This window comes from Leopardus geoffroyi, chromosome A1 (genome assembly GCF_018350155.1).
Source record: "Leopardus geoffroyi isolate Oge1 chromosome A1, O.geoffroyi_Oge1_pat1.0, whole genome shotgun sequence".
Lineage (NCBI taxonomy): Eukaryota > Metazoa > Chordata > Mammalia > Carnivora > Felidae > Leopardus > Leopardus geoffroyi.
The window spans coordinates 145,869,742-145,895,911 of NC_059326.1; positions in this window are offsets into that span (position 1 = coordinate 145,869,742).

Genomic DNA, 26,170 nt, shown 5'->3' on the forward strand with positions numbered 1-26,170 from the left:
AAATATTAAGATCTATGATATTTCGAAATATGCATGTATATATCCATGCATACATTATATATGTATATACTTAACATATATATGTATATATACAAACACACATGGATATACATATATACACGTAAATAAATGCATGTGAATTTCCTTGATTTTTTTTTTGTACTCTTGTGTATTGTTGATGAAAAATCTCCGTCCTGCAATTTCTGTTATGTACCAATCCTGACATGAAACAACTAAATTAATCCCTGGCCCCTGTCTAAGGCTCCCAACAATTGTAGTTGTTTATTTTTCCTGTTAGAAATTGAATTTAGCCCACCAGTATATTTCATAAAGATCTGCAGATTGTAATTGCTTTCTGGGTGAGTTGGGTTGGGTTTGAACCAATGACTTATGTGGTAAAAAGCTCTTTTTTCAGTCTCTTGATCTATCCATTTGCCTGGTTACAATCTCAAAGTTGAAAAAATGTCTAAAAAATAATTCTGTGGGTTGTCTTGATCATCACATTGGTATGTCCAAATACAAAATTAATTTATAAAACAATTCTGCTTGAAAGTGTCTTTTTACCCTTCATGTTTTAGAAGATTTTTTAAAAGCAAGTTTTAGGGTAGGAGTCAAGAAATTGGCAAGTATAACTTTCCAAATGTTATGTAAAGTGCCTTTTATTTGGTAGGAGGGATAGATTCTTTTGGTCTAGATATTTTATCCAAGTGCTGTTCTCCATAAACAATCACAAGTTTATTTTGCAGGGAACTAAGGTTCCCAAATGCAGCATGGAGTAGCTCTAAACAATAAAATTTACTGAGAATTTCAGGCCACTGTGAAATCTCAATGTCCTTTAAAAATTGAAATAAGGGAAAAATAGTATGATGGTGGTCTTTAAGCGTTTACCCTTTGGTCTGAGCATTTCCCATAGGAATAAAGAAAAAACAAACACAGGAAGACTTATTTTCTATGGCTTGTCAATATGGATATCTGAAGCTTGATTGATTTTTGTGGGGATCAATGAGGTCATGCGTAAAAAGCTGATGGATTCCTAGACCTTGTTGCTTTAAGCATTATGTAAACTAGACCATATTCTTCCCCAGGAGCTGTAGTCTGGTTACAATTCAAGGTCTCTGTAATTTATTCATGACCCAACAGTCTTTCTGGTGGAAAATTGAGCTCTTCCTTTTTTTAGTGAGAAAGCATTCAGGAATTATTAACTTGGGTAGATACACTGAACAATAACTCTCCCCAATCTGGTCTGTCCTTCATGTGCTGCTACCAGTGCTTGCTCACAGCTTCAATTGTGGCAGGGTTTCCTTTATGGCAGCATTCCATCCAATTAGATTCATCCTTGAGTCTATTTTCTCTACTTCTCCCACTCTCAAGGACTCATCTCCCTCCAGTGGCCCTGCTATCCGATCCATCTGAAGTTCTATAGACTCTATCTCCAGTATGGATCCTGACTGGTTAATTATCTCTGTTTCCATTATCATCAGCCTTGTTCAGGCCACGATTTTCCCTCCCCTGAATCATTGCTAAGCTTCCTCACTGGAATTTCTGCTTCCATTCTTATCCTTTGCAATCTTTTCTTCATTTGGCAGTAGTCAACTTTTCAAAGAGTGTACATCAAATTATGGCTCTCTTTTTTCTTTTCCCATCCCACTAAGCTTAAAATTCAAATTTCTTAATCCTGCATGATTTACATCTTATATCAACCTTTGCCCCTTTCCTCCTAGACCACTGTGCTGTAGGCACTCTGGTTTTTTGTTTTTGTTTTTGTTTTTGACTCCTCAAAAGCACTAAACTTAAGTCTAGACCTGTGTACTCGGCTTTCTCTGTGCCAAGGAATATCCCTTTACTTCCACCCCACTCCCCACCAGATACTGCATAGCTAGCCCCTTCTTGCCTTTTAGATCTGTGTCAAATGATACATCCTCAAATGTCTTCCTCTCTGACCATCCAATCTAAAGTAACCATCAGGTCACTCTCAGACAAATCATTCTATCCTAATCTTTTCAGTAGCAGTTAATACCATTTTATTCTCTCTCTCTAATCTATCAGGAATCTACTTTTTGTCTTTCTTCCTCCACTGGAATGGATTATAAGCTCCATGACATCATGAATCTGTCTTTAAGTTTTAGTGCCTAGTACTATGAACTTGGCACACAGTATGTGCTCAAGAAGTGTTTGTTGAATAAATGAATAAACTTATAGCATCTAGGCTAGTTATTAGTCATCAAGGCTAGAAAAGATGAGTTTCCTCATTTTTCTGCCAGAACCACACAACCCTGTTATTGCTTAAAACAAAACAAGACAAAATAAAACTCCATTATCATCCTTTATTTTCTGTTCTCACTCTGTACTCTGATCCACCCCCTTGCCCCTTCCAGTCTAGGGCATGTCATCAGCCTCCTGCTTGGACTATATGACATTAAACTCTTAATCCTTCAATCAACCTTGCTTTCGTTATATGTATTCCCTATGTAAAAAACTTTTAACATTCCCCAAGTCTTTAAGAAAAGGGAATTTATTAAAATACTATTAAAAATGTTACAACAACATTTTAAAAGAACTAAGAAAAGAAATCACACTTAACCAGGATCCTAATAGGGATTGTTTTTCCTTTCTCAACATTCATGTTCCAATCTAGTCACACATGGAATATTCTTACATGGCCATAATAAGTGTGTACACTTCTCTGTGTTATGCATTTTTATTTCATATTTCATAAACAGTTTCATGTTATTCCATAGTTTTCCTATTTTGTTTCTAATGGTCACATAATGTTCCATTGATTATGTGTTGTAATTAACTGTCCAATAACAGAAGAGTGGCTGGACTAGTTACAGTTTTTTGTTAATGTAACAGCCACTAATATTATTGCAAAAATGACTTTTTTCAGTTATTTCTTTTGGAGAAATTTCAAATAATAGAATTAATGGGCCAAAGGTTATGATCAGTGTGTGTGTGTGTGCGTGTGTGTGTCTATGTGTGTTACTAAGTCCTAAATCCTCCTCTAAAAAGCTTATACAAATTTTCAATGCCATAAGCCATGTGTAAATATTATTTTTTCTGAAATTTGCATGGATTAGGTTTCTTCTTTTGTAAATTTTTCATTAATTTAACTGTTTTCTTATTGTTTTCATTTGAAGTTTTATTTCTTATTGCAAGTTATAAGGTTTAATGTGTTTCCATATATTTGCTTCTTATTTGTATTTTCCCTTGTGTGAATTCAGTGTTCACACCTTTTGGGTATTTATTAATAAAGGTCTTGGTGTTTATATTTATATTAACCCCTTCTTGAACTCAGTTTTTGCCATATTTGTCTGCTTCTGTCTTTCCCCCATTGTGCCCCCACCTCACCTCTCAGCCCCATTGACAAAGACCCCTTACAACCACTCATCAGCTCAGCTTTGTTGACTCACTTTTATCATTTTATCAGGTGATGTGATGGACAGGTTGATGTTTATTCATACTGCTGTGACTTTTGCAATCTTGTTTCTTTTTTTTAAAAATTTTTAATGTTTGTTTGTTTAGAGAGAGTGAGAGTGAGAGAGAGAGAGAAACAGAGCATGAATGGAGGAAGGGAAGAGAGAGATGGAGACACAGAATCTAAAGCAGGCTCCAGGCTCTGAGCTGTCAGCACAGAGCCTGACAAAGGGCTGGAACTCACAAGACGTGAGATCATGACCTGTGCCGAAGTTGAATGCTTAACTGACTAAGCCACCCAGGCACCCCTGCAGTCTTATTTCAGTTCATTTTTTTAAAGTTTATTTATTTTTGACAAAGAGAGAGAAAAAAAGAGCACGAATGGGGGGTAGGAACAGACAGAGAAAGAGGGAGAGAGACAAGCCCAAGCAGGTTCCACACTGTCATCACAGAGTCCAAAGAGGGGCTCAGTGCCACCAACTGTGAGATCATGACCTGAGCCCAAATCAAGAGTCAGACACTTAACTGTTAAGCCATCCAGGCTCTCCTTGTTTCACTTGATTTAACTGAAGTAAATTCCTTCCTTTCTTTTCCAAGTCCTTTTATATCCATAAAGTCCTAGATAATGATGACTTACCCTGACTTCACTTTCCTGACTTCTCTCTTCTCTTGCAATCACCTGGAGCAAGATAGCACTTCCAGTGATAAAATGTTAGATTTGGGACTTGGAGAGGATCTCTAAAAAAGAGATGAATATTCTTAATTGATAACATTCCCACTTTCCACTTTAACACTCTAATGTTGGCTCACTCATAACTTCTCTCCCAGAGCCTTGGGTTAACTAAAATGGGTAAGAGTGTGTGGAGGGGGTGACAGGTCATATGTGATCTATGCAGTAGTGTGTTTAGGTTTTGTTGTTTTAAATTGTTATCTTTATGGCAAGTGTTATACACCCACTATGAGAGAACAAATAGGTTTGTCATCTGTGTTTCACAATTTATATAGCACATTTAATGTAGTAACTATATTTCTAATAGATAAAAGAAAATTTTCTTCTCTGGAAAATGAATATATTTCACTAGGATCTTATGGGAGCCAATGTTGACATGTTGGTCTCATGTGTTACTTGTATCTCACACATTGGATTACAGGCACTTTGATGATATTAAAACAGTGATGATGTTTCTCACATCCTGCTTCCTATTGTCCACAGGGTTGAGCACATATAAGGTGCTTGGTAAATACATCCTGATCACTTGCTAATTCCTTTGAAGCTGGTGGGAGATCTTTAAGAAACTGTTCTGAAAGGAGTGACCTAAGATGGCATGTTGCTCCCCCGATGTATGTGGTAACCTGAAAAAGCATGGTCCTTGTTTTCCCAAGAGTAGAACAAGAAAGGAAGGAGAGTTAGAATGGAATTGAGGAGAAAGTCAAGTGAATGAAAATGAAACATTTTAAACATAGCCTTTGACTTTTGAATTTCAATTTTTTTTTAATGTTTATTTTTGAGAGAGACAGAGACAGAATGCAAGTGGGCTAGGGGCAGAGAGAGAGGGAGGGAGACACAGGATCCGAACCAGGCTCCAGGCCCTAAGCTGTCAGCACAGAGCCCGACATGGGCCTCGAACTCATGAGCTGTGAGATCATGACCTGAGCCGAAGTTGGACACTCAACCGACTGAGCCACCCAGGTGCCCCTGACTTTTGAATTTCAAAAACCAATCTATAAAAAATGACTAGGTGCATCTTAAAAAATAAAAATTGCCTGAAAGTGACCGACATCAACTTTACTCATGTAAAAGCCTCCTTTCTCCCAGTACATCCTATCATTTATAGCATAGCATGCCATTTATAGTTCTCTTACAAAGAGCACAGAGGAGAAAACATACAAAGATCTTTCCTGGAGCATTTTAGCAAAGGGAAAAAGTCAAATTATGAGACGCAAGTGGAAGATTTTTAGGTTAGTAAAACCTGAGATCCTCTGGTCTAGCCCTGTCATTTAACAGTTGAGGAGTATGACACCCAGGGAAGTGCCTTGACATAGATCATAGAATTAGTGAGAAGAGCAGAAATAACATGGGATAAAAGGGTACTGATTTCCATGTAAGTGTTTTTATTTTTAACACTACATTTTACTGTTTTTAATTTTTTAAACAAATTCTTATTTTACAAGAAGGAATGTATAGTTAATGGAAAACAATTTGAAATCCATTAATATCTCTTTGTTAATAATGTTCCAGCTATGAGTGCCAGGAAGACCTCAAGGCCATTTATCAGACCAAATTATTACTGTGTGTTGAGGGTCCCTAGGGTCACTTGACCTTCATCATTGTACCTCATGGGGTAGATAAAGCTGATACTAATGGTTTGTAAATACAGCGGCCATGCACAATTGCTTAATAATTTATTACCTTAATTATAAAGTGAATCTTCAATAAACTTTAATTGTAAATAGTGAATTGCTAGCTTTTTACAAGCTGGAGAGCACTCAGGTACAACTGGGTGAACCTTTAGAGAATAGTCATTTTATTCCATAGGGGTGTAGAAGTTGAAGTGAATGATTGTCATTTGGCCTGAGTTACTGGGTTTTCTTTTTCAGAACTTGATGACGGGCCTTTTCATCTTTCTATGGAATTGGCTTCCTCTTAGCTTTCAAAATACATTTCAGAATATAGATTAATCAGGTAAATTCTGGATGAATCCAGTAGAAGAAACCAAAAAAATATGACAGTGTTTGGCTCTTTGAGAGACTTTTCAGTCAGATGTAGTCACTGTATATATATTATTTTCTCTATTTAGTTTCCAATGCCAATGCTGGGGATTTTCATTTTTTTCAATTAAAATTAAATTCATGAAGAACAAAAGAACTTCTTTTTAATAGATTTATTAATGGCTTTCAGCCTCTCTTTCTGGGTATCAGTTAGTGATTGAGGTGGTCTGACATTACTAGGAAGGGAGTAGTAGACTGGGCACAGTTTCTCATTCTGCTTACTGCCTAACCTTGTACTAGTTTCTCATCAATTAAATAGGGCAACAATACTGACATTCCAGGGTTCTCTGACTCATTGAAAGACCCAGCTCACTCCAGGAAGGCATGTAGGCAGGGTCTAGACCCCAAACATCTGGATGCTGTGATTCTGAGTCCTGGAGTATAGTAACCTGTGAATAGCTGGCATCCACATTTCCTGGGCCTTCCTGGGCCTTCCTGGGAAGGAGGATATTCTGATTCCATTGGTTCTTTGGAGAGTGGCTTTCTCTGATATCTCAATTTCTTAGTCCTTAAGATGCCAAATAGTAGAAGTTGTCGTTGTCTTTTTACCCTTATATCCCAAAAAAGTAATTACATTTTATTTTTTAGTTTAATCGTTGAGTTACATGATAGAGGTAGAAATATAAGTTGAACATGTTTTCCTATTCCCCAGGGTTATGATTAGGATTTTACATTATCCTCAAAAGTAAATTTTAAAGCTAAATTTAAGGGAAGAACAAGTTATTTTTTAACTGTGCATTTGTATTTTTCTCTCATTGTTTTTCCCATAGCTAATGTCTCTTGTTGTTTTGGCTTCTTCCTTTCTCCAGGTGTAGTTTAGCAGACAGACAAACTTGGTGTCATAGCCCCCTGGTTTATACATTTTGTATTGTTAGAACTTAAATAACTATCACTGATAGTTGGAGAAAGAAGAGTGTTTTCAGGCATATTGTTAGCACTTAATTAGAACAGGTTTTGTTTTTAGTCTAAGAAAGGCACTGGAAAGGTATTCTATAAGTTTGATTTGAAGTTATGTATGTAGAAACTGCAACATTGCTCTAAAGCAGATGTTATTGGAAGAAAACAGCTTTGCACAGCTTTTGAGTACATTCTGTCATTTCAGTTTCACTTCTAGGATGGCATTAAAAAGAATTCCATTTAAGCTATTTGTGCCTCCCTTTCCGAAGCTGGCATCTATTTCCTAACAGTAGCAGTCCAAATAAAGTCAGATATGCCTTGGACAAGAGAGATATGGTGAGGTGATGGGGTAAATGTTAGAGTCCCAGGCCCAGAATGGATGGGTATGGCTTAAACAAGAGACATTGATTTTCTCGAAGTTCTGCAGACTGGAAGTCCAAGATCATGGTCCTGGCACAGTGGTTTCTGGTGAGGCCTTTATTCCTGGCTTGCAGACAGATCCCTACTTGCTGTGTCCTCAGGTGGCCTTTTCTCTGTATATACACATTCCTGGTATGTCTCTCTCTTCATATATGGACATTAATCATATTGGATTTTAGCCCCACCTTTATGACCTCATTTAACTTTAATTACCTCCTTATAGGGTCTGTCTCCAAATAGAGTCATTCTGTGGATTAGGGTTTCCATCATATGGATTTGGGGGTGGGGCATAGTTCAGTCCCTAATGGAGATCTACACAGGCAACATTTCTTCACAGTTGTCATGGCTTTGTCAATCAATTGTAACCTGATTCAGGAGTAACAACTAGACTTTCTTATTGTGTGAAAAACCAAGTCTTGGAGTATAATCTTACTTATCTGGGGGACTGAGGTCAGTCAGCCCCTGGAAGGTTCAGGGAAATCTTCAGGGCTGAAGAAATCCTGTTTGAATTAGAAATCCTTACTCATTTCCTGATACCTATAAGTCAGAAGGAAGACAGGGAATCTTACCAAGTAGCCATCTTGGTGGAGGTGAACATTCCACAGTGTGATAAACCATTCCTCCAGTTCATCATGGCTTCTCTCCTATTTGTCCTCAGCCAGGACATATGTTAATATCAAATGAAGTCTTTCATTGACATCAAGTTTTGTGGGTGACTGATCACCTCATTGAGGATGAATTTAGGATTCAGTAGTTCATTTTAAAATAGGTGGTGGGAAATTAATGTCGTCTTTACAATTTGTGGCAGCTAATTTATTTGAATCATTATAGCCCACTGAGCATATACGTCAAGGTCTCCTACAGTCAAGATGTTAGATGCTGCTAATCAGTCTTTTGACATTTGAGAGATGAAGGCAGTCAATTTATATTTGATGATGATTACTTCAGGTTTAAGGCAGGGCTTTTGTGTTTTCATTTAGATTTTTAAAATATTCCTGAAATTAGGCTGTAAAATTGCCTCCTTTTGAAATAATAAAGCCCTGTGTATATGATATATACAGCATATTCCTTCAATGGCCTTTTGAAGCAAACCTAATTCTGGAGGTTCAACTTTTTTTTTTTTTTTTTTTTAGGAAAAACACTATTTGAAATAAAATTTTGGTTAAGAATTCATTCTTTGGTTTAACAAATATTTATTGAGTGCTTGCTCTTTGTCAGGCACTGTGCTTTTGAGAATTAGATAAATTGCTTACACTTGGAGCTTACATTCTCATGTAGGAATAAACATTGAACAAACAAATAGACAAAAGAAAGGTCCAATAACAGTGCTATGCAGATAATCAAAATAGGGTAATGTGAAAGGTGGCAAAGGGATGTCTATTCAATGAGGAAATGCTTAAGGTGCCAGCCAGGCACCCACCAGAGCAAAGGCATGGCAAACAAAGAGGCCAGCAGGTCAAACGTTTCCACAGCTGAACAACAAGCTTAGTGTGCTGTAAGAACTGAAAGAAGGCCTTTATTGCTGGAGCACAGAGGGTGGAAGAGAGAGTGGTCTAAAATGAGAAGTTAAGCGGTATAGCTGGAATAAGATTTTTTAGGACTTTGGAGAAGTGAAGAGTTCAGCTCTGATGTAAGTGCTGTGGGAAATCTTCTCGAAGATTTTGAAATACCACTTTGTTTGCTCTATGGAGAATGGTTTGCAGGAGCAAAAGCAGAAGCTAGAGGACATGTAGAAGGTTATTGTAATAGTCTAGTGGGGAGATGAGAATGAATTAGACTAGGGTAGTGCCATTGAAGTCTGAAAGGTCATGGATTTGGGTTACACTGGGTTATGTTTGGGTGGCCGGTAGTATCTTTAAGCTGCAGAAGTCAAAGTGGGTAGGTTGAGGGAAAGAGGAGGAAGGAAGTGGAAATATGGGTTTATGTTTTTTGTTTGTTTTTACAGAAGATATTTTCCATATCCTGCCTTAAAGTTGAACATTTTTAAACATCGTAAACTTTCATTTTTAGAATTGTTCCTTATCAATTATTTTAAAAATAATTTAAGGGACACCTGGGTAGCTCACTCGGTTAAGCATCTGACTCTTTTGGGTTTGGCTTAGGTCATGATCTCGTGGTTCATGAGTTGAAGTCCTGCACCTAGCCCTGCACTGTCAGTGCAGAGCCTGCTTGGGATTCTCTCTTTCTCCCTCTCTCTGTCCCTCCCCAGTCATGCTGTCTCTGTCTCTCTCAAAAATAAGTAAATAAACTTAAAAAATATTTTAAATTTATTGACTATTGTCAGATGTTTTATTCTTCCTATAAACTTGAAGGTCATTTTATCCAACTACCTCTTGCTCCCTGCCCAACAACATGAAATGGCAACCTCCATTGAAAATTCAATTAGAGTGACAGTGAAGTTATTTTATTAATTATGGAAAGTTTAATCTTTTTAATATGTTGTTTTCTAATTCATGAATATGGTGTAACTTTCCATATGTTCATAAAATTTTATAATTTACTTCATATACGTCTTGAGCTTTTCTTGTTAAATTTATTGTTAAGTACTTTTATTATTTGATGCTATTTTAAGTGTCTTTCTGAATACCATTTCCTTTCTTTAGGTGACTAAGTAGAGAAAAACTAGTGTTTTATTTGTATTTATATTGTATTCTACACCCTACCAAATTCTCTTATTAATGCTATTATATTTTTCCAAGAGCATCTTAGATTTTCTAGTCATTCAATTATTTCAACAAGAGACATTTTTATTTCTTCTGTTCTAATGCTTATATATTTATTTAATTTTCTTATATTAATAGAGGTTATGAAATAATTTTAAATAATAATTTGGTTATTTTAATGAAGGTTATTTTAGTGGCTTACCATTATGGATAATATTCTTGATTTTCAATAAATACCTTGATTCTCATAAATTTTATTTTACTGAGTATTTTTTATCAAGAATGGTTGTTGAATTTTATCAAATATAGTTTCAACATTTATTGATATGACATTTTTTGTTTTGTTGGTATAATAGATTATGTTGATAACATTTCTGATTATGTTGATAATATAGATTATGTTGATAAAACATCTTGCTTTCCTAAAATCAGAATTTCTTAGTTGCAGTTTATTAATCTTTAAATATATTGCTGAATGCTACTTGCTAATACTGTATTAAGCATTTATATATAGTAGGACAAGGCAAATGGGACAAATATACATAAAGGCATATATGGAAATTAAAAATTAATAAGTACGTAAAGAACTTTATATTTAAAAATTTTGAATATATCCTATAAGCTGTATGTAGAAAGAAACTTACAACCCTCAAACATAATACAAATTTTCATAAATACAACATTTGAACATTTATAAAAACTGATTGAAAATCTGGCTACAAATTCCAAAAGTCTACACTTTATAGGCAACTGTTTTACTTCATTAGATAATGAAATTAAAATAAATAATTAAGCATGATAAAAAGTTATCTATTTGGAAGATAAGAGTCACACTCCCAGACAACCCTTGATTGAATTGTCAAATCAAAACTTTCTGTGAAGCAAAGAAAAGGAGCGGTGCCTGGGTTGAGCGTCCGACCCTTGATTTCAGCTCAGGTCATGATCCTTAGGTGGTGATCCATGCCAGGCTCTGTGCTGAGCGTAGAGCCTGCTTAAGATTCATTCTCTCTCTCATTCTCAAGCTGCCCCTCTCCCCAGCTCACAGGTTCTCTCTTTCTCTATTAAAAAAAAAAAAAAAGGAAAGCACTTTACACAAAAAAATCTGTGGGACACAGTGATAAATAGACTTGAAAAACATTTTAAGCTTTTATATGCTTTCATTTTTAAAGAGATAAAAAAATTTAAAAACCCATAATGTACACCATAAGAAATTAGAAAAAGAGTACAGATTTCCAGGAGTTATGCTTTGTTTCCTCTTACTCTTTCCAGTTTCATCTTTTTGTATTTTTGTGCCATGCTTTACAATCTGTCTTCCATATGCTCTTCCAGATCACTAATATGGGTCTCAAAAGTGACTAACTTCTCTTTCAATTCATCCACTGAGTAATTTTCATGATAATTTTCTTTATTTCCAGAAAATGTTTGTGCTGTATTTAAGCTTGTTTAAGTCCCCATAAGGAGCTCTCTCAATTGCTGTTTTCCTTTGCTGTACTTTAGCCATTTCCATGAATGGGAGTTCCATCCATTCTGACTGGCTCTTATTGCTTGTGGAGACACCAAACAATCCTCTGACTCAGAAGAGATAGATCACACTGGGTAGTGGGAATAAATGAGTTGTGTTTAGGATGCCAATTTTTGAGAATCCTCTGATCTGATTTGACTTAAATTCCTATCATGTTAAGCATTCCAGCTTGTGATAACTATGGTAATAGTTACCAGCTAATTTTTACCTGTGGTGGAGGCCACAATGTTAAGGACGTATTAGAAAATAATTATGAATGGTGAAGAATGAAGATTGTGGTATACACAAAAAGCATTTGGAAAAGTTGGAAGACTAGTGCGTGTTGGATAGGAGGTGAAGCATCAGGGAAAATATGGAACTCAAGAGGGCAGGTTATGAATAAGGAAAGGAATAAAATTGATAGAGACAAATAGTATTATGCACAGTCTTTAGTTCTAGGATGAAGATGTTTTCTTGATCCTTTTCTTGATCCTGAATGTCAGAAAAAATTTTTTTTTAAAGTTTTGATTACTCATTTGGTTAGACGTGAAATTGGTAATTAACAGTATTGGTACTATGGACTGGAGTGAAGTGAGACTAAGATCAGCCCTTCTTTGAAGATGTGGAGAACTAACTCCAAGCTGACTCTGAGGATTGAAAGCCTGATATTTCATGAATCATGCTATTTATATCTGTTTTTCTATTGATAAATATCACATTTAATCTAATTAAATATTTTATATTATTAAAAATAGTTTTAGAACCCAAGATGGCACAGAGGAGGACCCATAGCAAGCCACTGCTAACTGTTAACAGTGGTGGCCAGAACTGGGAGCCAGTGAATGGGCCTGGATCTTACTTCGTGTGGGTAAGAAAACAGATGTTTCTGAAGAGGGATTAAAAGGAGCCAAAGGGAGGGAATTCAAGAGTAGCCATTACAAATTCTAGAGATTTGAATTATTTTTTTCCCAGCTTTAGGCCTGGTGTTGAGTTGATTCCTTGGCTGCAAACTCCTTTCTGAGTTCAGAAGATTTTTGTGAAAGGAGATGCTCTCTTTTGGAAAGAAATGCCTTTTCACATGTTCACTTCACAGAAAGAAGAGTAAAGTTTCCAAGTCGTAAGACATCCAAGAATCATCTTACTATTTTTCTTGCTCTATATATTCCTTCATTTGAGAGGAAACAATGATAGTCTCCTAATATACCTATCAAAAAACATGATGAATTATTTGCTTGAAAGATTTTAAGATAGGTAAAAAATTGGGTTGGATATTTTAAGTGGGTAATTTTGCAGACTTGGATACTGATTCAGACAAATTTATAACACATTTTTTTCCTAAATCGTTTGTGCTTTTTGGTGTTCAGAAATCATTTTCTACTCCAAAATCAAAAAGATATTCTTACACACATTTTTACAGTACTGTTTTTCACATTTAGATTTTCAAAACACTTGAAATTTTTTTATTTTACATGTAGTATCACGTAGAAGTTTAATTTCACTTTTCTCCTGACACCATTTATTATAGGGTCCATCATTTTCCCAGTGATTCAGATATGTCAACCATATACTACATTCTTCTGAATGCATGGACCCATTTTCTGAGCTCTGTATTCTGTTCCACTGACTCATTTCCCATCACTCTGTCAATTCTACTTCATCCAAATTATTATAGTTTTATACTATCTTGTTATTTGGCAGGATAAGACCCTCATTTTGTTCTTTGTCTTCAAAATTGTGTTGTCTGTTTCATTTTTAAATTATATCTTCTAGTTTTTTCATGTAAATTAAAGGTTAATCATCCTGTCGTTATTGAAGCAAGCTGATTAAAATTGTTTGAAACTACTACTCATCACTTTTTTTAACCTCTTTATTCTTTCGTTCTTTCTTTGTTTCTTTCTTTCTCTCTCTCTCTCTCTCTCTCTCTCTCTTTACTGACCTCTTTAAAATTTCTTATCTGTAAATGGGAAAAGTAAAAGTACCATCCCATATGATGGATACCAATGCAGTTAAAGTTTCTTGGAGCCCCTGGGTGGCTCACTCTGTTGAGCCTCTGACTCTTTGATTTCCGCTTGGGTTGTGATCCCATGACCCATCCCAGAGTCATGGGATCAAGCCCCATGTAGGCCTCTGCACTAAGTATGGATCCTGTTTGAGATTCTCTTTCTCCCTCTCTCTCTCTGCCTCTCACCTGCGTGCATGCATCCTCTCTCACTCTCTCAAATAAAAATAAATAAAGGGCTGAATTTAAAAATAAGTTTAAGTTTCTCAACCTTTTGAAACTTTTTCCTCATCTATAATGATACATTATTTATCAAGATTAAAGGAGCTAATATATCCGCTTAATACAGTACAAGCACATAAATAAATGTTAGTTTTTTTTTTCAAGTCATGAACTAAAGCATGAAAATTGGAAAACAAAAAGCACTTGTAGAGACTGTGTGTCGGTGACATAATATGGCAAAGAGTGTTGGTGCAGACAAATGGAAAGAGATAAATTAAGAAGATAGGGTCACATAGCAAAGCCAGTCTGAAGCCAGTCAATTTAGAGAAGCGTTTGGTGTTTGCTCAGGGCTTTGCATCCTGTATTTACTGATTCCTTTTCCCACCCTGGTGAGGTAATCATGATCATACCCATTTTACACATGACATCAAGCAACTTAAGTCATTCACATACGTATCCAAACAGATGTATGAACCTGGGTCTGATTCTAAAACCAATGCTTTCCCCCTCTATGTAAGGCTGAGGAGTTGGGAGTTTAGCTTAAACATTTTCAGGGAGAAGAAAAGGTAATGAAAAATATTTCAGGAAGATTGGTTTGGCAGTATATGCAGATTGCCACATGCGGTGTAGCTGGAAGGTGACAGCGGGAGCTGGGAGGAAGAAGGATCAGACTATGTCAGTCCTGCAGAGGTAAAGGGGTAAAGGGTTAGACAGGCAGTGGCAGTGGGGATGGCCAGTGGGGATGGCCTGTCAGACACCTGTCCTTTTGTGCCTGATATTACTTAACACTGGACTAATGTCATGTTGTCTACTTAGCAAATGCCTCTTCATTGATGAAGCGTTTTGTTTCAAACAAGATTTCTTTCAAACTGGACTTTATTTAAAGTGTCTTTGGGGCCCCTGGGTGGTGCAGTCGGTTAAGCGTCCGACTTCAGCCAGGTCATGATCTCGCGGTCCGTGAGTTCGAGCCCCGCGTCGGGCTCTGGGCTGATGGCTCAGAGCCTGGAGCCTGTTTCCGATTCTGTGTCTCCCTCTCTCTCTGCCCCTCCCCCGTTCATGCTCTGTCTCTCTCTGTCCCAAAAATAAATAAACGTTGAAAAAAAAATTAAAAAAAAAAGTGTCTTTAAAAAATCTTCTTTTAACATACTAGAATCTAGTTGATACTACAAAAAGGAAAACTAATTAACGAAATGGTACTAAATATTAAAATATTACTAAAAATTGACAGTACTAAATTCTAAGAAAAATTTATTTCATGGAGTATGAGTCATTAAAAAATGAAAATTTGATTACTGAAATATCTTTTTTTTTTCTGAAATATCTTTAAAGTATTTTTAGATCCTTAGAGTATTTAGGGCCTTTTGTTGGTTCAGATATTCTAATATTTACTATTTGAATGAAGGAAAAATACATTAAAAAATTTTTTTAGCGTTTACTTATTATTGAGAGACAGAGACAGAGCACGAGTATGGGAGGGGCAAAGAGAGAGAGGGCGACCTAGAATCCAAAGCAGGCTCCAGGCTCCGAGCTGTCAGTCCAGAGCCCAATGCAGGGCTCGAACTCACAAACTGCGAGATCGTGACCGAGCTGAAGTCAGGCGCTTAACCGACTGAGCTACCGTGGCACTCCAAAATAAAAATACATTTTAATGGAGAAATGAGTACTTCTGTGGTTTGTACCTCATTTTGCTGCGTATGGATTTGCAGAAACTTTGCACATGAAAAAAGAAAAGAAAACATAAGTTGTTGTGACTACATTCCTTATTGCCATAGACTAAAGCAAGGCAAATCTTACTAAACTAATTTTGGTTTTAAATAATAAACCTCATGGCTAATTGCAGATAATCAAAACTAAACCAAAATCAAAACCCAACACCTAAACTACATTAAATTTAAACAAAGATGCTAATAAAAGCATTTAAACTCTCAAACACTAGTTTAGTAGATTTTACACCACTTTTATTATTAACCAATGAGTTGAATCACTTTCTGAAGTATTTATAATGTTCAAACTTCTTAATGATTTTCATAGAGGCTAAAAGAAACCCTCAGCTTCAAAGGAGACCGGAAAAGGTTATAGGAACGAGAAGGCAAAGTAAGAATAAGAACTGCATTTCACTTCCTTTTAAAGAATATTATTGTCAAAGAAAAAAATGTAGAGTAGAGACCAGAGTTGAGGCTCTAAATAGGATATTCTTCTGCCAAATGGGGAGCCTGATGCAGCCCAGTTAGAGGCTGGCCCTTGGGAGGAGGCTGGGGAGCCTAATGCAGCCCAAGTACAGGCTGACCCCTGGGATAAGGCTGACGTAGGGAAATGGCAACAGGCCCTTCAAAGCCAAAAGACCACCCTTTCTCTCCCACAGTGGGACAGCAAGGCCTGAGAGTTTTGGTGACTGGTTGGAGCTACCTGGGCTTAGAGCCTGGCCAGCTTGAGTCACCTGGAGGTGGTCTGCTGTGGAAGTGAGGAATACATCAGCATTAAGGATTCCAGCTGCCTCTGCCAAGTATGTTAGGTGCTCAAGTCAGGATAATGGCACCCAGTCTGGTCTGCTAGGTTGTCAGCAGGCGAGGCTGGTGGAAATTTGTCATTATCTTGATGTCTCATTCTAGACTTCTTTGTGGAGGAATAGTGAACTTTGGATAGTTTTCATTTTTTCTAATTTTTTAAAGTTTATTTATATCTGAGAGAGATAAAGACAGAGTGCAAGCTGGGGGAGGGACAGGAAGGGGGAGACACAGAATCTGAAGTAGGCTCCAGGCTCCACAGAGCTGGATGTGGGGCTTGAACTCACAAACTGCGAGATCATGACCTGAGCCGAAGTCTGACGCTCAACCGACTGAGCCACCAGGCGCCCCTGCAAAGTTTTCAAATTTCAGTTTGTATCTGAGTATTACATATTCTCTCTGCCTTTATCTTTTTTTAAGTCAGGTAAATGATATCTTCATTAGCAATGTAAAAATCTGTTGCTTCTACTATCTCTGGAATTCCCAAAACAATTTCACTTTCCTCAGATCATTTCAACCCAGATTCTTTCCCCTGCCCTTCCCCTCTCTGCCCCCCCAATCCCTTCTCAGGGTATTTTATTGAGGCTGTCCTGGTTAACACTCTACCTTTCTATGTCACCATTTCCTGTACCTTCTTCTTTTGTTTTTCCAAACTCAACATCTCTTAAAATCTTTTCTCCGCCTTGTTCATTCAGCCAAAAATATTTCCTCTGAGGATCAAAATCTAAGGACTAGATATATATAATGGGGAGCAAACTTTTTTCCACTCTCACTGAGATTCTGGGCTAACACACAACAAACAGGTAAACAGAGAGACAAATTCATAATTATAAATTGTGGTAACTATTACAAAGGGAAAGAACTGGGGGCATGGATCCTAAAGGACAGTCTGAACAGAGAATCTGATGCAGGAAAATTTTGTGTCCTTGAGGAACTGAAAGAGAGTTTGGAGCAAGTAACTGAGACACAGAGTGCTATAAGGCAAGGCTAGAGGTTGATCACTCAAGGCCTTGCAGGTCAGATGATGAAGCCTGGAGATATGTGTGTATGTATATATATATATATATATATATATATATATATATATATATATGTGTGTGTGTGTGTGTGTGTGTGTATATACACATACATATACATATATATTATTTATTAATTTTGAGAGAGAGAGAGAGAGGGAGAAAAGAAAATCCCAAGCAGGCTCTGTGCTTTCAGTGCAGAGCCCGACGTGGGGGGCGAACACATAAACCATGAGATCATGACCTAAGCCAAAACCAAGGCTTGGATGCTGAACTGACTGAGCCACTCAGAAGCCCCATGGATATGTCCTCACTGGGCTCTGTGCTGACAGCTCAGAGCCTGGGGCCTGCTTTGGATTTTGTGTCTCCCCTTCTCTCTGCCCCTCCTCTGCTTGTGCTCTCTGTCTCTCAAAAAAATGAATAAATGTTAAAAAAAAAAAAAAGAGATGGCTGCCCTATACCTAAGTGGCACTTCAAAAGGAAAACAGAGAAAACTACTAAGAGAAAATATGCAGAGATGCACCTGGTAATCTTTTTAAAATTGATGAAAGATGTGAGCCTACTAATTCAAGAAATGTAAAATGTCATATTCATCTAGACATTATTTAGTAAAGCTGAATAATAGACAAAGATCTCAAAAAATATGAAAGACAAATGACCTACATTGAGTATATAAAACAGTAATTTTAAGATTTAATTTGTGTAATTAAAAAATACTAGAAGCCGGAGGGAGGGACGGGCAAATGTCCCTCAAAATAAGAAGGTAATTTGAGACCAGAGAATGAAGCAGACCACTCCATAAAGTTTCCACGAAGGTTTATTCGGGGTAACTTACTGATAGAGGAATCAGGCAATAATGATACAGCTGCACAATTATTCTCTTTAAAGTCTGGACCTTGTTCCAGATTTTACTGAGTGAGGGGATGTGTAGGAGGGCCCTGTAGTAAGGTCGAAGGGTTCCATGCAGCTAATTGGCAGCTAACCGTGAATTAGGTCTTGTGGTACGACCTGTACATCAGGAAAGGGTAAGGCTAGGTTATCTTTAACAGATACATGGGAGGCTAAAACAAGTCTCCTGCATCCCAACCTTGGTAGGCATTTCTAAGGTAAGTATATTAATCTCCAAGGGGCCCAGAAGACATAGATCCAAGAGACGTCATAGAAATAAAATGAATGAAGTGGAGTGCCAGAGATACAGTCAGTATTGTCAGCACCCCTACAACAAATGAGAGATAAAATAGTAAAGAAAATAAATCATGTAAACTAGGAGGAGGGAGTAGGTTTAAAACATACTAAATTTCTTGTGTTATTTGGGAGAAAGGAAAAGTAATTTACTGCATTTAGATTGTATTAAGTATGTATATTAAAATTTGCATGAATGTCAACTAAATGAATATAAATGATATATATTTTCTAAACAATAGGACAAAAATATTTTTTTTTAAAAAGGCAAGAAACCAAGACAGAAAGCCAAGAGAGGAGAGAAAAATGAATGTAGAAACATCACAACAATGGAACAAAAAACAACTAAATTGGTAGAAATAACTCTGAATATATCAACAACAGCAACAACAACAATAGTGAATTACTGATCTCTCCAGTAAAAAGTATATGTCATTAAGACGGGATTAAAAAAATGCAACCATGTGCTGTTTACAAGATCACATCTAAAATATAAGGACCAGAAATGTTTTAAGTAAAACAATAGAGATGATATAGCAAGCAAATATAAACCAAAAGAAAGTTGGTATTTTTATAGTAGATAAAATAGACTTAAATTTAAGGGAAAAACATTACTAGAGTTATAGGGTCATTACATAATGATGGAAGTTTTAAATCACTGGGAGGAAGATTGTGATGTGCTACATAGAGTCCTTTTCAGGATTTAAGGATTTATCACTTCATCTGCTGAGAATGTCATCTGCATGTAACTCTCAGCCATCAGTCCACAAGGGAGATTGGAACCTCCTTAACCAAGTTCACACTCTCTTCCCCCAGCACCTCAAAACAAATGACCAACAAATGATAGACCAACAGGGGACACCCTGAAGGGTCAGTCCATTTTTGGAACTCCTCACGTGGTCAGCTTAGACATTCCATTGAGACCACATCACATTTTGACTCCTCTCTCTGGCCAGTCCTGTTTCCTTCCCTTCCACAGGTGTTGAATGCAAAAGCACTTCCTAATAAATCTCCTACATACTCATTTCTGTCTCAGCATTGGTTCCTGGAAAACCCAGACTGCAACAAATGGTACCAGAAAGACCCAAGAAAAGCAAGTTCGGGGATGAGATTTGGGAGCAGTCTCACCCACCCTCAGTTTGTCCTGGAGATTCCAAACCTGATGGTAAGTGAAACAAAGATAGTCCTTGGCATGCGATAGCAAGCAGTGCAATTGCTAGAACTTTCCCTGGAGGTGAATTGGAATGGCATACCACTGGAAGGAAATGTATTAGTCTGTGTGCTATTTCCAGCATTTGAAAACTATGGAAAAAATAGTAAGTGTAAGAACAATGGAATTGGATGGCCATTGTTAACCTCAAGTGATGCTCTGGAAAAACATGAGAAGCTATAAACATTTAACTGACAATTAAAAGCTAAATGTGAAAGCCAGAGGATGTCCTTGGTAGCCTATGAAACAAAGCTCACCTCTTATAATGGAGGAGCAGGTAAAGCACAACACAGCCACAAAAGTGGTAGCACGCCAAAGTGGGTTAAGTGCACTGCTGAAGCTGATTTCCTCAAAACGACAGGACCTCAAAACGACAGAGGCAGGGTGATAGTATATATTTTTGTGGGCTCATATTGTAATGAGTGGCACAGTTAGAGAGGCAGCTACAGGAGGCCCATAAAAGACCTACAGAGAGTCCTTTAGACTCTCATGGTTAATAGAACATGGTGTCCCTAAAGGCTGAATCAAAGGGCAACCAAAAGGACATTACTGAATCTGTACCATCAAAGGAAACTACGGATGGACAATCAGGAGTCTGATGTCAGTCACCCAAAAAAAAAAATCATGATCCGTTGCCCAGCTTCTGGGCACGAGCCAATTTTTGCACTCAAAACCCATTGGAAATTAATTTTGAAAAAGGCAAGAAAAGGTTTCTCCATGTTTGGTAGACTATAAAACTACTAGTTGAGGAACATGCCTTTCACTCTGATCAGAGCAGAAAAACCATGTTCTTCATTTTTCTTCAATAGAGCAGTCAGCACATTCGGCATCATTTTTTTGCCCTTTGGGCAGCCCTAAAAGAATGTTTCTTTAGAAAACTGTTTCTGAGGCACAGTCTGTAGGTTTATTTTAGATGTGACCACCTGTGTGAGGTGTGAGGGTTATTTTAAAAGGAGCTCTTTCATTTGTCTTTGTGGGAGAGAGGTTGCCCCAATCAAAATGACATCACATTTGTGGGGCACCTGTAAAACTATGCAGAAGTTGGCTCAAGTACAAAAGACTTTGTTTTCTTTCTTCTTTCCTATGGTAGTTAACTTGATTTCTTCTCTCCATAAATTCTCTAATTGGTTTACTAAAATACACAACAATCTGGGTGCCCTTTTCTATTAGTTACATTGTGAACACTTATGTGGTGAAGTTTAACTAACCAAAGCAGAACAGCTAGAAAATAATTAAAAGAAGAGAACAATTTTAAAGCAGTAGGGCTTTCTTTGATAATAATTCTCACAATCACATTAGTTGCTCTTAAATAGAATCTGCCCTGGCATTGTGTTGGCAATAAAGAAGGCATAATCCCTCGCTGTTTTTATTTCTGCAGCATGTGGAGTTTTACTAGTGGGGGTGTTAAGCTAATTTTTTAAAAGAGAAACAGGAGAAAAGATTTAGTATTAACTAATCACTCTGCCTTAAGGCTAATCAGACAGATGGGAATTGTCTCAAATTTATATAAAGTTGTAGCATTTTCCAGGAAAGGCTTAATTTTTTTTTTTTGTTTGTTTGAGAGAGGATTTCATGTGATGATAGAAGTAAGTCAGGAGTTTAGAATTTCAGATCGCCTGCATGGTCAGATTTGTCACTGAAATAAGTTTCAATTATTGTTCCTAGGTAAAATCTTTCCCTTTCCTCTTTCCCTCCCTCTCTTCCATCCTTCTCTTCTTTCTCTCTCCTTTCCTCCCCATTCTTCCTCTCTCTCAATCTCTCCCCTTCCATTCCTCCCTCCCTTCTTTCACCTCCATCTGCACCTTTTCACTTTTTCAGAGTGTGATTTTTTGTATTTGATGCAAACTTTAAGACATTTCTATCTCTCAAAACCATTTCCTGAGCTAAGTCTCTTGGTCTCTAACTGTAGAAAAGAAAAAGGAATGGAATATAAGTATTCTGCTTGGAGAACGACAGTGAAGTCAGAAAGTAAACCTTGTCTTTATTTAAAGTTTGATCTGCAATTGCCTGCTACTTCATGACCTGAATCTGTGATTCCTAGGACAACAGCCTTCTTTGAGATGGAAAATTGTTCCCACAAGCAATTAAATAGTCAAATCTAGGACACTGTTGACAAGAGACATATTTAACAGAAGCAGAAGTAGATTCTGATTTTTGGAATCTAAAGCTTTTATAATGTGGAACACATCTTTAAGAAAAAACAATTCAAAATTATAAATTCAAAATTAGATAAGAAAATTAATATTCATTTACAATGAGAAATAATAAAAGGCAGATTTTAAAAAGCTGAGAAGAAACCAAACATCAGATCCAATCTAGAAAAATAACATTTGGGGCACCTGGGTGGCTCAGTGGGTTGGGCGTCTGACTTTGGCCCAGGTCATGATCTCACCGTCTGTGAGTTAGAGCCCCGCATCGGGTTCTGTGCTGGAGCTTGCTTCGGATTCTGTGTCTCCCCCTCTCTCTGCGCCCCCCCACCCCCCATGCTCATGCTCTGTCTCTCTCTGTCTCTCAATAATAAATAGATGTTAAAAAAATTAAAAAAAGAAAAAAAATAACATAGTTAACTGCTATTATACTTGTATAAGAATTTTTTAATCTACATTTTTTTAACTGTATACACTTTGATCACATGTTCATATGACAAAATTTTGTATATAGAGAAGAGAAAGCTATCTCAGGTTCTAACATGGTTAGGTGAAATTTGTTTTTACTATTTATAGTTTAGGAAATTTTGTTCTGCCTTACAAATTGTCACTGGTAATGTCATGTAAATATTTTTAAATTAAGTAGTTTATGTACAGTGAAACATGCATATTGTATATATATTTATATTAATGTTGAGAAATGTGTAAACTAATCAAATCAATATATCATCAAGATATAGAACATTTCCAACATTCCAGAAAGTTCCTTGTGCTCTTTCTCAGTCAATCATGAGACCCTCCTCACTCCTCCCACAAAAGTAAAAGTCACCATTATTTGATGTCTTTCACCACAGACTGTTTTTACCTGTTCTAGAAATTCCTGTAAGTGGAATCATAGGATATATATTCTGATGTGTCTGAATTCTTTTACTCAGCAGAATATTTAGAGATATTGTCCATATTACTGTGAGCAGCAGTAATTCATTTCCTTTTATTGTCGTGTATTATTCCATTGCATCAATATAGCACCATTTGTTTATTTGTTTTCCTGCTGACGGAGATTTGGGTTGTTTCTAGTTTGGAGTGTTGTTATAGGTACTGTGTGTGGCTGGACACACAACTTAATGGTTTGAAATAACAGCATTTGTTTTGCTCGTAAATCTGCAATTTGGGCAGGACTCAGTGGGGATGGCCCATCTGGCTCTACTCAGCATCGGCTAGAATGGCTCACCCTGGCACCTGAAGTCATCTGAATGCTTACGCACTCATGTGCCTGGGCCCTGACACTGTCTGTCAGTTGAGTCCTTAGCTATCATTGTCAACCAGACAACCTATAGAGCCTCATGTAGCTTGGGATCTTTTCAACCTGGTGACTGGATTTCAAGTGCTGGTGTCCCAAGAAATAAAGCCAGGGACAAATCACTTTGCCTTTTGTGATCTATCCTTGAAAATCAAATAGCAGCACTTCCTAAAATATTTCAGTCACAAAGTGCTGCCTAGGGTCATGAAAGGGGAAATATTTTATTTTTTGGTGGGAGTGGTGAGGTTCTGGCAAGCATGTGAGTCCAGAAATCCTGTCGTAGCCATTTATGGAATAGATAATCTATTGCATCTGTGATGAGTGAGATGCTCTGGCATTCTTCATGAGTCACTGACAGTAGGAAACTGGCTCCCATTATCCTTAAAACAATGAATTATTTGGTAAGTAATTCATTTCTTTGTATGTAACCTATCTCCCATTGTTATTGCTGCCTCCTGCCCTCTGTGTCACCCTCCTCTCCCTGCTGGCGCTCTAACACCTCATAATTGGCAGTCCTCCTGTATAGATCCCCTTCACCTTGCTCAGGCTCTGATTTTCTGCCTAGACACCTCTTACATAGATGTTCTTCTTTTTTAAAATATTTTTTTAAATGTTTATTTTTCAGAGACAGTGGGTGAATGGGAGAGGGGCAAGGGGGTATCCCAAGCAGACTTTGTGCTAACATGGGACTTACTCTCTCGAAACTGTGAGATCATGACCTGAGCTGAAATCAACAGTTGGACCCTCCACCGACTGAGCCACTCAGGCACCCCATGTACATAGATGCCCTTCTACCCTGCTTGTGCTCTGACACCCTTACCAGGCTGTTCCTGCTCTGGGGAGCCCTTGCTTGGGTTTTGGCACTCCACACTGGGCTACAATTAAAATAAGACAATGGTCTTAACTGGCTGCAGTTAAGATATCTTACTTTTGTGAATTACAGGACACATGTGACCATATGAATAAATTTGTAGGTTCCTTCCAGAACCCAGCAAGAGGTTGTACAAATAAAAGGTCTTTTCATCATAGAATTGTCTTTAGTATTATTCATATTACTGCTCAGTGCGAACACCAGTAGAGCAGAAGTGGCTGTGACCCATGCCTTCTGCTACTTCCATTATTCATTCATTTATTTGTGGTACTTGATTCTGCATATAGTTAGGCCATTTATATACATGGCTACTGCTTCCAAATGTTCTCCTATCATAGATAGAAAACAAATAGCCCTGTGTCTAAGGTGTTTTCCAGTTTATCATTCGAATGTTTTATTTGACTTTTAATCCTATTGTTAATTAATTCACATTTCACTGTGGATGAGCGCTGCTCTTAGGAACTGTTGTCTTCATGGGGTACAGCCACTGCAAAGATCATGGTACTGAAGTAGAAAGAAAGTAGGGGAAGAAATATCCTGACATCTTTTTTTACTCACTGTCTGATATCCCAGAAGCCAGAAGACATGGGAACCTGCATGATTTAGTCATGGTGGTCAGCTCCTCATAGTACATAACAGTGTAGAGAATGTGGTATATGGCTCTTGGGGGTAGGTGGGTATATTTCCTTATTTCTTTTCACCTTATTTTTTATTTAGTTTCAGTAAACTAAAACACAGGTGCTGTAGCAAATTACTATAAACTTGGTGGCTTAGAGCAACATAACTTTATTACAGTTCTTGAGGTCAAAATTCTGAAATGAGTTTCACAGGACTAAATTCATGATGAGTCTGCTTTCCTTCTGCAGGCTCAAGGGGAGAAGCCATTTCCATGTCTTTTCCAGCTTCTGGAGGCTGTCTGCATTCCCTGACTCATGACCTCTTCCCCCCCCATCTTCAAAGCCAGCAATATCAGACTGAGTCCTTCTTACATGACCATATCCCTGGTTCTCCCTCTTTTGTCTCCCTCTTCTACTTATAAGGACTCTTGAGATTACATGGGATCCACCCAGATAGTCCAGGATAATTTTCCCATTGGAATGTCATTGGATTAACAGCTTTAATTTCCATTTGCCATGTAGCCTAACACAGTCACGGATTCCTAGGGTTAAGTTGTGGACATCTTTGGGGAACCACTATTCTATCTATCACATATTAGTTAGTTCAAAGAAATTTCTTAGGAATATTATGACTCTTGTTTTGCCTCAGAGTATAGGGGATGAAACAATGACCAAAAGTCCAACTAACTATACTTATAGGATTCTCGTGCATTCCCTCTCTTGGTATTTATTACTGAATGAATCATGAAGATGTCACTAGTAGGGTATAAATTGTCACAGATATACAAGGATTCCATTTGAACACAGTTTTGAATTCAAATTTATCAACTGTTCCCTCATTGGAACTCCTTGTGATGTTTCAGGATGTCTCAGGTTCTGGCCTTGAGAAAAAAATCACGTAAGACAACTCTTTTCAATAGGTGTTTCAGTAAAAAGAAGACCAACCTATGTAGTGAGTCATGCGTCTCTTTCTCAGTGAGGGAGGGAAATCATATTAGTGTTTTGTTCATTTGAGGACCAAAGAAAATGTCCATTTTCTCCCATTATCTGTATTACAGCTGACCTAAACTGATTTGGTTATGTTCAGTTCTTAACCTTTTTTTGGATTGGTTATGGTAGCCAGTGACAGGTTTCTCTAAAACCTTGCTACCAGGTTATAATCAAAACAAGGCTCTAAGTTTTGTTATAATGGATATTTATTATGTATAAATATCAATTATAAATATCCATGTATAAATTATATTTTGTATAATGGATATTTATTATGTCAACATTCATTAATAAGCTAACATGATAAAATGGTAGGCCTGTGTTCTTCTAAGTGAAACACAGTATAAGGACTGTTCGCTTAAGGTGGCTACAACAGCATTCTAGAGGCAAAATTATTATCAGTCAGTGAGCCTTAAAATATCAAGCCCCAGGGTTCATTCTGAAGGTG